Source organism: Ranitomeya imitator, chromosome 3, assembly GCF_032444005.1.
Source record: "Ranitomeya imitator isolate aRanImi1 chromosome 3, aRanImi1.pri, whole genome shotgun sequence".
Lineage (NCBI taxonomy): Eukaryota > Metazoa > Chordata > Amphibia > Anura > Dendrobatidae > Ranitomeya > Ranitomeya imitator.
This window is the reverse complement of record NC_091284.1, coordinates 725,260,820-725,279,227: the sequence shown is the minus strand read 5'-3', so window position 1 is coordinate 725,279,227 and position 18,408 is coordinate 725,260,820.

Genomic DNA, 18,408 nt, shown 5'->3' with positions numbered 1-18,408 from the left:
CCTACACCCTACACTCTACACCAGACAATCTACACACCACACTCTACACCCCACACTCTACACTCTACACACTACACTCTACACTCTACACACTACACCCTACACTCCACACCCTACACCATACAATCTACACACCACACTGTACACCCCACACTCTTCACTCTACACCCTTCACCCTACACTCTATACCCTACACCCTAAACTCTACACCCTACTCTCTACACTCTGCACACTACACTCTACATCCTACACTCTACACCCTACCCTCTAAACTCTACCCTCTACACCCTACACTCTACATTCTACACCCTACACTTTACACCGTACACTCTAGACCCTACACTCTACATCCTACATTCTACATTCTACACTCTACACTCTACATTCTACACCCTACACTCTACACCCTACACTCTACAACTCACACACTAAACTCTACACCTTACTTTCTACACCCTACACTCTACAACCTACATTCTACACCATACAATCTACACACCACACTCTACATTCTTCAACCTACACCATAAAATCTACACTCTACACCCTACACTCTACACCCTACACTCTACACCCTACACTCTACACTCTACACCCTACATCCTACACTCTACACCGTACACCATACAATCTACACACCACACTCTACACCCCACACTCTCCACACTACATTCTACACCCTACACTCTACATCCTACACAATACACCCCACACCCTACATTCTACACCCTACAATCTACACACCACACTCTACACCCCACACTCTCCACTTTACACCCTACACTCGACACCCTACACTCGACACCCTACACTCTACACCCTACACTCTACAACCCACACACTAAACTCTACACCTTACTTTCTACACCCTACACTCTAAACCCTACATTCTACACCATACAATCTACACACCACACTCTACATTCTACACCCTACACTCTACACCATAAAATCTACACTCTACACCCTACACCCTACACTCTACACCCTACACTCTACACCCTACACTCTACACCCTACACTCTACACCCTACACTCTACACCCTACATTCTACACCCTACACCCTACACTCTACACCCTACACCCTACACTCTACATTCTACACCCTACACTCTACACCCTACACTCTACACCCTACACTCTACACCCTACACCCTACACCCTACACCCTACATTCTGCATTCTACACTCTACACACTACACCCTACACCCTACATTCTACACACTACACCCTACACTCTACACCCTACATTCTACATTCTACACCCTATACTCTACACCCTACACTCTACACCTTACACTCTACACTCTACACCCTACACCCTACATTCTACACTCTACACCCTAACCCTACATTCTACACTCTACACCCTACACCCTACACTCTACACCCTAGATTCTACACCCTACATTCTACATTCTACACACTACACCCTACACTCTACACTCTACACTCTACACCCTACACTCTACACCCTACATTCTACACCCTACATTCTGCACCCTACATTCTACACCCTACATTCTACATTCTACACACTACACCCTACACTCTACACCCTACACTCTACACCCTACATTCTGCACCCTACACTCTACACCCTACACCCAATACCCTCCAGTCTACACCCAGCACCCTACACTCTACGCTCTACACCCTACACTCTACACCCTACACCCTACATTCTACACACTACACCCTACACCCTACATTCTACACCCTACACTCTACACCCTACACCCTACACACTACACCCTACACTCTACATTCTACACTCTACACCCTACATTCTACACTCTACACCCTACACTCTACACCCTACACTCTACACTCTGCACCCTACACTCTACACTCTACACCATACACCCTACATTCTACACACTACACCCTACACTCTACATTCTACACCCTAACCCTACATTCTACACTCTACACCCTACATTCTACACTCTACACCTTACATTCTACACTCTACACCCTACACCCTACACTCTACACCATACACCCTACATATTACACTCTACACCCTACAATCTACACTCTACACCCTACTCTCTACACCCTATACCCTACATTCTACACTCTACACCCTAACCCTACATTCTACACCCTACACTCTACACCCTACACTCTACACTCCACACCCTACACTCTACACCCTACATTCTACACCCTACACCCTACACTCTACATCCTACACCCTACACTCTACACCCTACACCTACACTCTATATTCTACATTCTACACTCTACACACTACACTCTACATGCTACACCCTACACCCTACACTCTACACCCTACACCCTACACTCTACATTCTACATTCTACACTCTACACACTACACTCTACACCCTACATTCTACACCCTACACTCTACACCCTACACTCTACACCCTACACTCTACATTCTAAACCATACAGTCTGCACACCACACTCTACACCCCACACTCTACATTCTACACCCTACATTCTACACCCTACACTCTAAACCCTACACTCTACACCCTACACTCTACATTCTACACCCTACAGTTTACACCCAGCACCCTACACTCTACGCTCTACACCCTACACTCTATGCCCTACACCCTACAATCTACACCCCACACTCTACACTCTACATTCTACACCCTACACTCTATACCCTACACCCAACACCCTCCAGTTTACACCCAGCACCCTACACTCTACGCTCTACACCGTACACCCTACACCCAATACCCTCCAGTCTACACCCAGCACCCTACACTTTTCGCTCTACACCCTACACTCTACTCCCTACACCCTACACCCTACACTCTACACTCTACACCCTACAATCTACGCCCTGCACTTTACGCCCTATACTCTACACCCTACACTTTACATGAAAATACCGGAGAAACAGCGGAAGCTTTTTGTTTTTATATAAAAATATTACAAAGCTTTATTAACAAATATAAACATTTTAAAAACACACAAACAATGTCATGAAAGTGCTATTTAAGCAAAGACACCAGATTATGAGTGGCCCTCAAAATACATAGGTAAGTGCATTGATATTAACCCCTTCCCGACCTTTGATGCCACGTAGGCGTCATGAAAGTCAGTGCCAATCCGACCCATGACGCCTATGTGGCGTCATGGAAAGATCGCGTCCCTGCAGGCCGGGTGAAAGGGTTAACTCCCATTTCACCCGATCTGCAGGGACAGGGGGAGTGGTAGTTTAGCCCAGGGGGGGGTGGCTTCACCCCCTCGTGGCTACGATCGCTCTGATTGGCTGTTGAAAGTGAAACTGCCAATCAGAGCGATTTGTAATATTTCACCTATTATAACGGGTGAAATATTACAATCCAGCCATGGCCGATGCTGCAATATCATCGGCCATGGCTGGAAATACTAATGTGCCCCCACCCCACCGATCGCCCCCCAGCCCCCCGATCTGTCCGGTACGCTGTACCAGCTCCCCGCCGTCCTGTGCTCCGCTCCCCCCGTGCTCTTGTCCGCTCCCCCCGTGCTTCAATCACCCCCCCCGTGCTCCGATCACCCCCCCTGCACTCCGATCCACCCCCCTCCGTGCTCCGTTCCACCCCCCCGTGCTCCGTTCCACCCCCCGTGCTCCGTTCTACCCCCCCGTGCTCCGTTCCACCCCTCCCGCGCTCCGATTCACCCCCCCATGCTCCGATCCCCCCCCGTGCTCCCCCCCACCCTATCATACTTACCGATCCTGCCAGGGTCCGTCCGTCTTCTCCCCGGGCGCCGCCATCTTCCAAAATGGCGGGCGCATGCGCAGTGCGCCCGCCGAATCTGCCGGCCGGCAGATTCGTTCCAAAGTGCATTTTGATCACTGAGATATAATCTATCTCAGTGATCAAAATAAAAAAAATAATAAATGACCCCCCCCCCCTTTGTCACCCCCATAGGTAGGGACAATAAAAAAAATAAAGAATTTTTTTTTCCCCACTAATGTTAGAATAGGGTTAGGGGTAGGGTTAGGGTTAGGGTTATGGCTAGGGTTAGGGGTAGGGTTAGGGCTAGGGGTAGGGTTAGGGGTAGGGTTAGAGGTAGGGTTAGGGTTAGGGTTTCGGTATGTGCACACGTATTCTGGTCCTCTGCGGATTTTTCCGCTGCGGATTTGATAAATCCGCAGTGCTAAACCGCTGCGGATTTATGGCGGATTTACCGCGTTTTTTCTGCGCATTTCACTGCGGTTTTACAACTGCGATTTTCTATTTGAGCAGTTGTAAAACCGCTGCGGAATCCGCACAAAGAAGTGACATGCTGTGGAATGTAAACCGCTGCGTTTCCGTGCAGTTTTTCCGCAGCGTGTGTACAGCGATTTTTGTTTCCCATAGGTTTACATTGAACTGTAAACTCATGGGAAACTGCTGCGGATCCGCAGCGTTTTCCGCAGCGTGTGCACATACCTTTAGAATTAGGCCATGTGCACACGGTGCGGATTTGGCTGCGGATCCGCAGTGGATTGGCCGCTGCGGATTCGCAGCAGTGTTACATCAGGTTTACAGTACCATGTAAACATATGGAAACCAATTCCGCTGTGCCCATGGTGCGGAAAATACCGCGCGGAAACGCTGCGTTGTATTTTCCGCAGCATGTCAATTCTTTGTGCGGATTCCGCAGCGTTTTACACCTGTTCCTCAATAGGAATCCGCAGGTGAAATCCGCACAAAAAACACTGGAAATCCGCGGAAAATCCGCAGGTAAAACGCAGTGCCTTTTACCCGCGGATTTTTCAAAAATGATGCTGAAAAATCTTACACGAATCCGCAACGTGGGCACATAACCTTAGGGTTAGGGTTGGAATTAGGGTTGTGGTTAGGGGTGTGTTGTGGTTAGGGTTGTGATTAGGGTTATGGCTACAGTTGGGATTAGGGTTAGGGGTGTGTTGGGGTTAGGGTTAGGGCTGTGATTAGGGTTATGGCTACAGTTGGGATTAGGGTTAGGGATGTGTTGGGGTTAGGGTTAGGGTTAGGGCTGTGATTAGGGTTATGGCTACAGTTGGAATTAGGGTTGTGGTTAGGGTTAGGGGTGTGTTGGGGTTAGGGTTGTGGTTAGGGGTGTGTTGGGGTTAGGGTTGTGATTAGGGTTATGGCTACAGTTGGGATTAGGGTTAGGGGTGTGTTGGGGTTAGTGTTGGAGGTAGAATTGAGGGGTTACCACTGTTTAGGCACATCAGGGGTCTCCAAACGCAACATGGCGCCACCATTGATTCCAGCCAATCTCGTATTCAAAAAGTCAAATGGTGCTCCCTCAATTCCGAGCCCTGACGTGTGCCCAAACAGTGGTTTACCCCCACATATGGGGTATCAGTGTACTCAGGACAAACTGCGCAACAATTACTGGGGTCCAATTTCTCCTGATAACCTTGTGAAAATAAAAAAATGCTTGCTAAAACAACATTTTTGAGGAAAGAAAAATGATTTATTATTTTCACGGCTCTACGTTGTAAACGTCTGTGAAGCACTTGGGGGTTCAAAGTGCTCACCACATATCTAGATAAGTTCCTTGGGGGTCTAGTTTCTAAAATGGGGTCACTTGTGGGGGGTTTCTACTGTTTAGGCACACCAGGGGCTCTGCAAACGCAACGTGACGCCCGCAGACCATTCCATCAAAGTCTGCATTTCAAAAGTCACTACTTCCCTTCTGAGTCCCGGCAGTGGTTTACCCCCACATATGGGGTATCAGCGTACTCAGGAGAAACTGGACAACAACTTTTGGGGTCAAATTTCTCCTGATACCCTTGGGAAAATAAAAAATTGCAGGCTAAAAGATCATTTTTGAGAAAATAATTTTTTTTTTTTTTTTTCATGGCTCTGCGTTATAAACTTCTGTGAAGCACTTGGGGGTTCAAAGTCCTCACCACACATCTAGATTAGTTCCTTTGGTGGACTAGTTTCCAAAATAGGGTCATTTCTGGGGGATCTCCAATGTTTAGGCACACAGGGGCTCTCCAAACGTGACATGGTGTCCGCTAATGATTGGAGCTAATTTTCCATTTAAAAAGCCAAATGGCGTGCCTTCCCTTCCGAGCCCTGCCGTGCGCCCAAACAGTGGTTTACCCCCACATATGGGGTATCAGCGTACTCAGGACAAACTGGACAACAACATTTGGGGTCCAATTTCTCCTATTACCCTTGGCAAAATAGGAAATTCCAGGCTAAAAAATCGTTTTTGAGGAAAGAAAAATTATTTTTTATTTTCATGGCTCTGCGTTATAAACTTCTGTGAAGCACCTGGTTTAAAGTGCTCAATATGCATCTAGATAAGTTCCTTGTGGGGTCTAGTTTCCAAAATGGGGTCACTTGTGGGGGAGCTCCAATGTTTAGGCACACAGGGGCTCTCCAAACGCGACATGGTGTCCGCTAACAATTGGAGCTAATTTTCCATTCAAAAAGTCAAATGGCGCGCCTTCCCTTCCGAGCCCTGCCGAGTGCCCAAACAGTGGTTTACCCCCACATATGAGGTATCGGCGTACTCGGGAGAAATTGCCCAACAAATTTTATGATCCATTTTATCCTATTGCCCATGTGATAATGAAAAAATTGAGGCGAAAAGAATTTTTTTGTGAAAAAAAAGTACTTTTTCATTTTTACAGATCAATTTGTGAAGCACCTGAGGGTTTAAAGTGCTCACTAGGCATCTAAATAAGTTCTTTGGGGGGTCTAGTTTCCAAAATGGGGTCACTTGTGGGGGAGCGCCAATGTTTAGGCACACAGAAGCTTTCCAAACGCGACATGGTGTCCGCTAACGATGGAGATAATTTTTCATTCAAAAAGTCAAATGGCGCTCCTTCCCTTCCGAGCCTTACCATGTGCCCAAACAGTGGTTTACCCCCACATATGAGGCATCAGTGTACTCAGGAGAAATTGCCCAACAAATTTTAGGATCCATTTTATCCTGTTGCCCATGTGAAAATGAAAAAATTGAGGCTAAAAGAATTTTTTTGTGAAAAAAAAGTACTTTTTTATTTTTATGGATCAATTTGTGAAGCACCTGGGGGTTCAAAGTGCTCACTATGCATCTAGATAAGTTCCCTGGGGCATCTAGTTTCCAAAATGGGGTCACTTGTGGGGGAGCTCCAATTTTTAGGCACACGGGGGCTCTCCAAACGTGACATGGTGTCCGCTAAAGAGTGGAGCCAATTTTTGATTCAAAAAGTCAAATGGCGCTCCTTCCCTTCCAAGCCCTGCCGTGCGCCCAAACAGTGGTTTACCCCCACATATGAGGTATCAGCGTACTCAGGACAAATTGGACAACAACTTACGTGGTTCAGTTTCTCCTTTTACCATTGGGAAAATAAAAAAATTGTTGCTAAAAGATAATTTTTGTGACTAAAAAGTTAAATGTTCATTTTTTCCTTCCATGTTGCTTCTGCTGCTGTGAAGCACCTGAAGGGTTAATAAACTTCTGGAATGTGGTTTTGAGTACCTTGAGGGGTGCAGTTTTTAGAATGGTGTCACTTTTGGGTATTTTCAGCCATATAGACCCCTCAAACTGACTTCAAATGTGAGGTGGTCCCTAAAAAAATGGTTTTGTAAATTTCGTTGTAAAAATGAGAAATCGCTGGTCAAATTTTAACCCTTATAACTTCCTAGCAAAAAAAAATTTTGTTTCCAAAATTGTGCTGATGTAAAGTAAACATGTGGGAAATGTTATTTATTAACTATTTTGTGTCACACAACTCTCTGGTTTAACAGAATAAAAATTCAAAATGTGAAAATTGCGAAATTTTCAAAATTTTCGCCAAATTTCCGTTTTTATCACAAATAAACGCATAATTTATTGACCTAAATTTACCACTAACATGAAGCCCAATATGTCACGAAAAAACAATCTCAGAACCGCTAGGATCCGTTGAAGCGTTCCTGAGTTATTACCTCATAAAGGGACACTGGTCAGAATTGCAAAAAACGGCAAGATCTTTAAGGTCAAAATAGGCTGGGTCATGAAAGGGTTAATACAATTGGTGAAAAAAAAAAATTCTCCCAGAAATATCACAGGTAGCCACAACCCCCAATCATGCAATCATGAGCAGTAAAAATCATTAGTACACAGACCATTTCTTGTAATAACCTATGGGAGTGTAGATACCGTGCACCACCAAGTATTGTAAAAACATTTAGCCGTAAAAGTACCCGGCCTTGTGGGTCAGCATATGGATGCTAGGGAAGTATGTCTCACCTATGAATGTGGGGCCCACTGCACGTACCCCGACTCGCGTTTCGCCACTGTCAGCACTCGCTTTCTCAAGGGGAGTGTGGTTTGGGCTGTCTACAGGACCTTAAAGGGACACTGTCACCTGAATTTGGAGGGAACAATCTTCAGCCATGGAGGCGGGGATTTTGGGTTTTTGATTCACCCTTTCCTTACCCGCTGGCTGCATGCTGGCTGAAATATTAGATTGAAGTTCATTCACTGTCCTTCATAGTACACGCCTGGGCAAGGTAAGATTGCCTTGTGCAGGCGTGTACTACGGAGGACAGAGAATGAACTTCAATCCAATATTGCAGCCAGCATGCAGCCAGCGGGTAAGGAAAGGGTGAATCAAAAACCCCAAAACCCCGCCTCCATGGCTAAAGATTGTTCCCTCCAAATTCAGGTGACAGTGTCCCTTTAAGTATCCATGGAAACTCATCATGTGACCGTCACGTGACTTCTTGCAATCACCGCTGTGTTTGTATGGCGCATGCCCCGGCCGCCGTCCGGGTTAACCCCCCCCCCCCCCTGCCCGGACCTTCCCCATCGCATGCACAAGTGGGCACTAGTGAGTCCCAGTCGTGCCTGCAGCAGGACATCGCCGGTCAGAGGGGGGGCAAGCACAGACCGCCAGCCAGCACACGCGCACCACAGCAGAAGCCATTAGAAATGTAAACAACAGTGTGTCTATATTATTTAGACATGGACATGGAATATATATATTCATATATATATACATTAACAATAAAGTGACAATGTCCAATATTACAACAACTGAAGGGTTTCAATGGTACAATGTTATATTCCGTTCAATCTGAAACAAACAGAGTTGAATAGTTCGTTAGTCCATATGATTTTTAATCACGAGTGGGACAACATGCGTGCCATCCTAACTAAGCACTGGTCGGTGCTTGGAGCTGAGCCCTCCCTGCGGCGTTTCTTGACAGACAGACCACTAATGACTCCCCGCAGATCTAAGAATCTAAAGGTACCTTCACACTGAGCGACTTTAGAACGATAACGATTGCGATCCGTGACATTGCAGCGTCCTGGATAGCGATATCGTTGTGTTTGACACGCAGCAGTGATCAGGATCCTGCTGGGAGATCGCTGGTCGGAGCTAGAAGGCCAGAACTTTATTTTGTCGCTGGATCACCCGCTGACATCGCTGAATCGGCGTGTGTGACGCCAATTCAGCGATGTCTTCACTGGTAACCAGGGTAAACATCGGGTTACTAAGCGCAGGGTTGCGCTTAGTAACCCGATATTTACCCTGGTTACCTAAAAAAAAAAACACTACATACTTACATTCCGGTGTCTGTCGCATCCCTCGCAGTCAGCTTCCCGCACTGACTGTAAGCGCCGGCCGTAAAGCACAGCGGTGACGTCACCACTGTGCTCTGCTTTACGGCCGGCCCTCACAGTCAGTGCGGGAAGCTGACGGCGAGGGACGTGACAGACACCGGAATGTAAGTATGTAGTGTTTTTTTTTTAGGTAACCAGGGTAAATATCGGGTTATTAAGCGCGGCCCTGCGCTTAGTAACCCGATGTTTACCCTGGTTGCCCGGGGACCTCGGCATCGTTGGTCGCTGGAGAGCTGTCTGTGTGACAGCTCTCCAGCGACCACACAGTGACGCTGCAGCGATCGGCATCGTTGTCTATATCGCTGCAGCGATGTGACGGTACCTTAAGGGATTTATTGATAACAAGTCATTATGTGGCACCAAAAGTAAATTATTTTGGCAGCTCTAAATTGAGGCTAGGCTCCTTTAAATGTGGCCACTGCATCGCTTGCGCCAATGTCCTTCAAACAACTGAATTCAGTTCGGTGGATCACAAAGAGTTTTTGATCAAGGAATATATCTCCTGTAATACCAGCAACGTGATCTATTATGCTACATGTAGTTGTCCTCTCATCTACATAGGGTTAACATCACGGGAACTGAAGATACGTGTGAGAGAACTTGTACGGGACATTGGCGCAGAGAGGGGAGTGGAGGATATATCTACCCTCAAGACCATCCCGAAACATTTCAGGATGGTCCACAATTGTAACCCTAAAGATTTTATCGTTAGGGGTATAGATGTGGTACATGTTGGCATTAGGGGGGGAAATGTAAAAAAAACTCCTAGCACAACGAGAATTAAAATGGATTGTTACCTTGGGAACCATGAAGCCGGCTGGTTTGAATGACTCCTTGAATTTTGGCTCCTTTTTGTAGAGTTTCCTTCATCCTTTAAAATCCCCGGCATTTGTTTTTAAATTGTACATGTGTGTGTTTTTTTGGTTTTAACAGTTGTTATTGTTTTGTTATATTATATACAGTATACAGGCTTCTTTTGGATGAATGGCACCTTATTTGTTCTTTTTGGATCTCACCACTTCTGAGAATATGGAAAAGAAAAAAAAAAAATCATATGGACTAACGAATTATTCAACTCTGTTTCAGATTGAACGGAATATAACATTGTACCACTGAAACCCTTCAGTTGTTGTAATATTGGACATTGTCGCTTTATTGTTAATGTATATATATATGAATATATATATTCCATGTCCATGTCTAAATAATATAGACACACTGTTATTTACATTTCTAATGACTTCTGCTGTGGTGCGCGTGTGCTGGCTGGCGGTCTGTGCTTGCCCCCCCTCTGACCGGCGATGTCCTGCTGCAGGCACGACTGGGACTCACTAGTGCCCACTTGTGTGTGAGGTGGGGAAGGTCCGGGCAGGGGTGGGTTAACCCGGACGGAGGCCGGGGCATGTGCCATACAAACACAGCGGTGATTGCAAGAAGTCTGGTGACGGTCACATGATGAGTTTCCATGGATACTTAAGGTCCTGTAGACAGCCCAAACCACACTCCCCTTGAGAAAGCGAGTGCTGACAGCGGTGAAACGCAAGTCGGGGTACGTGCAGTGGGTCCCACATTCATAAGTGAGACATGCTTCCCTAGCATCCATATGCTGACCCACCAGGCCGGATACTTTTACGGCTAAAGGTTTTTACAATAGCTCCCATAGGTTATTACAAGAAATGGTCTGTGTACTAATGATTTTACTGCTCATAATTGGGGGTTGTGGCTACCTGTGATATTTCTGGGAGCATTTGTTTTTTTTTGTTTTTTTTTCACCAATTGTATTAATATCAATGCACTGAGGCAATTACCTACTGTATGTATTTTGAGGGCCACTCATAATCTGGTGTCTTTGTTTAAATAGCACTTTCATGACATTGTTTGTGTGTTTTTAAAATGTTAATAGTTGTTAATAAAGCTTTGTGATATTTTTATATAAAAATAAAAGCTTCCGCTGTTTCTCCGGTATTTTCATTGCCTGTATGTGGAAGTACATTGAGGTAGTTGGTGACTATTTGAGTCACAATTATGAATCTGGAAAATGTTGTATTTACCCTACACTCTACACCCTACACTCTAAACTCTACACCCTACACTCTACACATTACCCTCTAAACTCTACACTCTACACCCTACACTCTGCAACCTATACTCTACATTCTACACTCTACACTCTGCACCCTACACTCTACACCCTCCACCATACACCCTACACACTACATTCTACCCCCTACGCCCTACACTCTACACTCCACACCCTACAGCCTACACCATACAATCGACACACCACACTCTACACCCTACACTCTAAATCCCACACTCTACACCCTACATTCTACACCCTACGCTCTACACCCTATACTCTACACCCTACATTCTACACCCTACACCCTACTGTCACTATATTGTATGAAATATCATATGATCTTGTAGCTTTGCCCTTCAGACCCATGCTGCGGGCTAAAAAAAAACCCTCCTTTGTGTGTTTTTGAATGTACAGTATGTGTAGAAGAGGTTTTTATTGCCCTAGCCATAAATTCCAAGCTCTGAGCAACTTACTCGCCCCTCCCATCTGTACTAGCTAGGACTGGTATAGAAATTCTTTTAAAACATGAGGCTCTTTGTCTTAATCTTCTGGGCCAACGATTTGGGCTAGGAAAATAATAAGTACATATTGCTAAAGTTCATCAACGCATCTATCAACCACTAGAAGCAGTAACCTCTAATTCAAACAGGTAAAGAAGGACGGATTTCTCTGGAACTGTGTGTCCCACTGGCCCGAATTTAGGATCTATAAAGAGTACATCTTAATACAAGATGGATGAGGGGTGTGTTATGACTCTGCCAGATTCTCCAGTGAAAATATGACAATCATAAGAATGGTTGGAGAAAACTGTACAGCTGTGGAAAGGGGAGGGCGATCTTAACTCAACCCCTTTAGTGATGTCACGAGGCTGGGGATTTAAAAGTATCTACCCTTATCCCAGCCTTCAGTCTAGAGTCAGCAGAATTTTACTTAAGGAGCTGTTTCTATCCAAACCTCCTGATGCACTGGGACATTTGGGGAGCTCCGCCCACCAGCATGGTTTTGCCTGAAAAGAATTGAGAACATGCAAGTGTTGATTTTCTCATTTAATCCCTTTATTTTATAATTACCTTGTACATATTTCAATTGTCTCTTTTGCAACCCCTTTATATGCCTTTTTATAAACACTGCCTTAAAATCTTTTATGGAGTATAATATTTAATATGCTAGATTCGTTCTTCTGCTCTAAAATGTACCCTAAGTCTTCTGAAGGGAATTATGCTACTGTTTTGGGTTAGCTTTGGACCTGTTTAAACCAAGCTGGTGGCAGCATACCTTGTACAGTGCCTTTGGGAGTCGTTGTAGCGACTGCGGCGTTGATTATTGTTCCTGCCTGAGAGGGAGTAGTTAAATCGCCTCGCTGCAGCGTGCCCAATAGCCAGTACATAGCAGGAAGCCTTTCTGGCGACTAATTACCCTAGGTGCAGTACCTAGTCTCACCTCTGGGTGAGGGGGGCGCTAGAGAGCTGCAAGTTTCAAGGGGAACTGTAAAGCGGGATATACATAAATCCCTGCCGTTCGTGGTATATTGAAGAGCAGTGGGATACCTAAAATAAGCCCCTGCTGTAATACAAGAGGTCAATAGCCTTGTGTGTTTTTTCATCACATTGTAGCAGTGGAGGGATAACTAAGATAAGCCCCCTGCACATGTGATAGCCGTCTGATGGCCTGAAGTCACCCCAATCCATGATGTGGGGGTGACGGTCACGGTGTGAATCGTGACATATTGGTGGCAGCGATGTGGATTTGTGACACCTACACTCTACACCGAACACCCTACACCCGAAACTCTACGCTCTACAACCTACACTCTACACCCTAGACCCTACACTCTACACATTACACCCTACACTTTATACCCTACACCCTACACTTTACACCCTACACTCTACACCCAACACACTACACTCTATACCCTACACTCTCTACCCTACACTCCACACCCTACACTCTACATTCTACGCCCTACACTCTACATCCTACACCCTACACTCTACACCCTACACCCAACACACTACACTCTACACTCTATACCCTACACTCTACACCCAACACACTACACTCTATACCCTACACTCTCTACCCTACACTCTACACCCTACACTCTACACCCTACACTCTACACTCTACACCCTACACCCAACACTGTACACTCTATATCCTACACTTTACACCCTGCACTCTACACCCAACACACTACACTCTACACCCTACACCCAACACACTACACTCTACACTCTACACCCTACACTCTCTACCCTACACTCTACACCCTACACTCTACACCCTACACTCTATACCCTACACCCTACACCCAACACATTACACTGTACACTCTATACCCTACACTTTATACCCAACACACTACACTCTACACCCTACACTCTATACCCTACACTTTACACCCTACACTCTACACCCAACACACTACACTGTACACTCTCTACCCTACACTCTCTACCCTACACTCTACACTCTACACCCTACACTCTATAACTTACACTTTACACCCTACACTCTACACCCAACACACTACACTCTATACCCTACACTCTATACCCTACACTCTCTACCCTACACTTTACACCCTACACTCTACACCCTACACTCTATACCCTACATCCTACACCCAACACACTACACTGTACACTCTATACCCTACACTTTACACCCTACACTCTACACCCAATACACTACACTCTACACCCTACACTCTATACCCTACACTCTATACCCTACACTCTATACCCTACACTCTACACCCTACACTCTACACCCTACACTCTACACCCTACACCCTACACTCTACACTCTACACCCAACACACTACACTCTATACCCTACACTTTACACCCTACACTCTATACCCTACACTCTATACCCTACACTCTATACCCTACACTCTACACCCTACACTCTACACCCTACACTCTACACCCGACAACCAACATCCTACACTCTACACCCTGCTCCCTACACTCTACACCCAACAACCTACACTCTACACCCTACACCCAACACTTTAAACCCTTCACCCAACAAGACTCCAAAGAGGGAAAAGGAAAGGAGGCAACCAGAAGAAAGAGGGGGATGTAGAATATTACCAATCTATAGAAGAAAGTACACCCCCTGGCTCGTCTGCTCCTCTTTTTTTCCCTTCTCTTCTTTTGAGGTCTTGTTGTCTAGACTGAGTATATTGAGTATATGTTCAGGGGCCCGCACCAATATGTGATTTTCTATACACACTTACTTGTGATGCTTTTTTCTTCTGTCTGGCTATCATACTGTATAAACTCATCCATAACTTTTTTTAATAAAACTTTTCATAATGTGGGTTTTGTGTTTACAACCTTGGATTTACTTATATGAGATCATACAGACACTGGACTGATAGGTCCTGACCCCAGCTATAGGACTGCATCACATTATAAATATATATCCTATAGCGGGGGTCAGAATCCTACCAGTCCAATGTCTGTATGATATCATATAAGTAAATCCAAGGTATATATACTGACAAGACTGGTCAGTAATGTGCAGTGATAGACGTGACCCCAGCTGCAGGACCCGACAGATGAGGATATATGTCTCCTTTTTATATATAGGAAAGAAACATATATCCTCATCTGTGGGGTCCTGCAGCTGGGGTCACGTCTATCAGTGCACATTACTGACCAGTCTTGTCTATCTGAGGAACCATTAGATTTATATCAGCTGCTCTGAAGTCTTTTACAGTCTTTTATCGGGTGATGCTTGGGCGAATTGCACTCAAAGTGACCCGATCTGTGTAAAATTTCAAGCTTCCACCATAAATCTACGGTGTCTCAGAGACTGCATACACAGCATGACGCTGAGTCTTATCAGGAGAGGAGCAGCGTCCTGTCACCTCCTCCCTGCACAGTGCAGACACCTCCGGCTGTACAGGCAGAAGTGTGAGATGTTACTTATAGCACTGAGTCCCCTGTCCTGCTCCTCTCTGGATGGAAGAGGCACCAAACATGTCAAGGTTCTTTTTTATCTAAGTGGTGAAAATTTTTTTCCAAACTTTGCTGAAAAAAAAAATTGCGCCATTTTCTAATACTCGTAGCGTCTTGATTTTCATGATCTTGGGTTGGGTGACGGCTTATTTTTTGCATGCCAAGCTGACGTTTTTAATGATACCATTTTGGTCCAGATACGACCTTTTGATCACCCGTTATTGCATTTTAATGCAATGTTGCAGTGACCAAAAAAATTTAATTCTGGTGTCTTGACTTTTTTTCTCACTACACCGTTTAGCGATCAGGTTAATCCTTTTTTTTTATTGATAGATCGGGCGATTCTGAACTCAGCGATACCAAATATGTGTATGTTTGATTTTAGTTTTTTATTGTTTTATTTTGAATGGGGAAAAAGGTGAAGGTTTGAAGCTTTATATTTTTTTTATATTTTTTAAAACTTTTTTTTTTTTTTTTTTTAACTTTTGACATGCTTCAATAGTCTTCATGTGAGACTAGAAGCTGCCACAACCGGATCGCCTCTGCTACATACAGGAAATGATCAGATCGCCTCTATATAGCAGATTTACTCACTTGCTATGAGCACCAACCACTGGGTGGCCGCTCACAGCAAGCCGGCCCTGACAACCGTAGAGGTATCCCCGATATCCTTTCAGTTGTCATGCCATGCGTATTTCTGGTGCGATTGCCAGAAGCTCTTGTTAAATGCCGCTGTCAGAGTTTGACAGCGGCATTTAATGGATAAATAGCCGCGGATGGATCGCGATTCCACCCGCGGCTATTCCGGGCACGTCAGCTGTTCAAAACAGCTTATATGTGCCAGGAAAGATGCGGCATGAGCCCCCCACCAGCCCCCCCCCACATACGGCATGAGCCCCCACCAGCCTCTCCCATATGCAGCATGAGCCCCCCACCAGGGCCCCCCATATGCGGCATGAGCCCCACACCAGCCTCCCCCATGTGCAGTATGAGCCCCACACCAGCCTCCTCCATATGTGGCATGAGCCCCACATAGCCTCCCTATACACAGCATGAGCCCCACGCAGCCTCCCTATATACACTGCATGAGCACCAATACACAAAACAGCACAGAGACAAGCCTCGAAACATCTGGAACAAGGTAATTTGGAGTGATAAGACCAAAATTGAACTTTTTGCGACAATCATAAACAATACATATGGATAGAGGTCAGCAATGCCTATAATGAAAGGAACACCATTTCTACTGCAAAGCACAGAGATGGATCGCTGATGATTTGGGGATGTCTGAGCTACAAAGGCACAGGAAACGTGGTCAAAGCTGAAGGAAAGATGAATGCAGCACGTTATCAGCAAATGCCAGAGGCAAATTTGCAATCATCAGCTCGTAAGCCGCACATGGGACGTACTTGGACGTTCCAACATGACAATGATCCAAAAGACAAGGCCAAGTCAACCTGTCATTTGCTACAACAGAACAAAGTGAAGGTTCTGGAGTGGCCATCTCAGTCTCCTGACACGAATATCATTGAGCCACTCTAGGGAGAGTAGTTCATTCTAGACAGGCCAGGAATTTACAAGAACTTGAGGCTTTTTTGCCAAGAAGAGTGAGCAACTGAAAAAATAAAGAACCTCATCCACAACTACCACAAAAGACTTCAATCTGTCATTGATGTTAGAGGGGGCAATACATGGTATTAAGAAATGGGGTATGTGAACATTTGATCAGGGTGATTATGATTTCAAATGAGAAAACACAGTAGTTTGACAATAAATGTTGGTGTTATTCATATTCTCTGAAAAAAGGCCAAGAAAGAAAAAATTCTGCCGGGGCATGTAAACTTTTGAGCACATCTGTACCTCTGCAGCCTGTCAATTTATACTCTGAGTTTTCAACCACAGATTTCACCCATCGCAGTATAAAAGGTTAATTCGGCACCATTTGGTGCGGATTTTGTGGCTGCAGATTTTCCTCTGTTGAAATGTCCCATGTTAATGTACTCGATGCGGAATTAGTGCGGATCCGCAGTGGATTTTTCCGCGCAGAAACGCTGCAGATCCGCACAGTGATTTACAGTACAATGTAAATCAATTGGGGAAAAAAAGCTGTGCTAATGGTGCGGAAAAATCCGCATGAAAACCGCTGCGGATCAAAAGAAGTAGCATGCTACTTCTTTTGTGCAGAACTGCAGCGTTTCTGACCCCTTCCATTATAGAAATCCGCAGGGGTTAAAAAAAAGCAGAAAATCCGCACAAAATCCGCATCAATTCTGCAACAAAAACGCACAAAATCCGTGGCAAATCCGCACCTGCGTTTTCTGCCAGGAGATGCAGATTTTGTGTGGAAAATTCTGCACCCCAATCTGCAACGTGTGCACATAGCCTAAGGCCTCATTCAGGCGCCAGTTTTTTTCACATAAGAGAAAAGCGGACCAAGTTTCATCAGTATTTTTCATCATAGTGTGACCAGAGTTTCATCAGAGTTTAGTCCGATTTTCATAAGCTTTTCTCATATGTAAAAAAAAAAAAAAGAAAAAAAAAGATTCCTTTTTCTTTTGCTAACAGTTCGTTAGAATCGGACCACACTCAGATGGCATCCAAGTGGTATACGATTTTTTCACATATACTTGCATTGAAGAGTTTGACCCAACACTCAGATTAATATCAGACATGTCTTTCTGACTTAGCATGGACAGCTCAGTCAGTAAAAAGTAACGGACATGTGAACAGACCCAAATACTGTCATAGGTGAAAAAACAGATAGCACTCGTACGCCACAAAC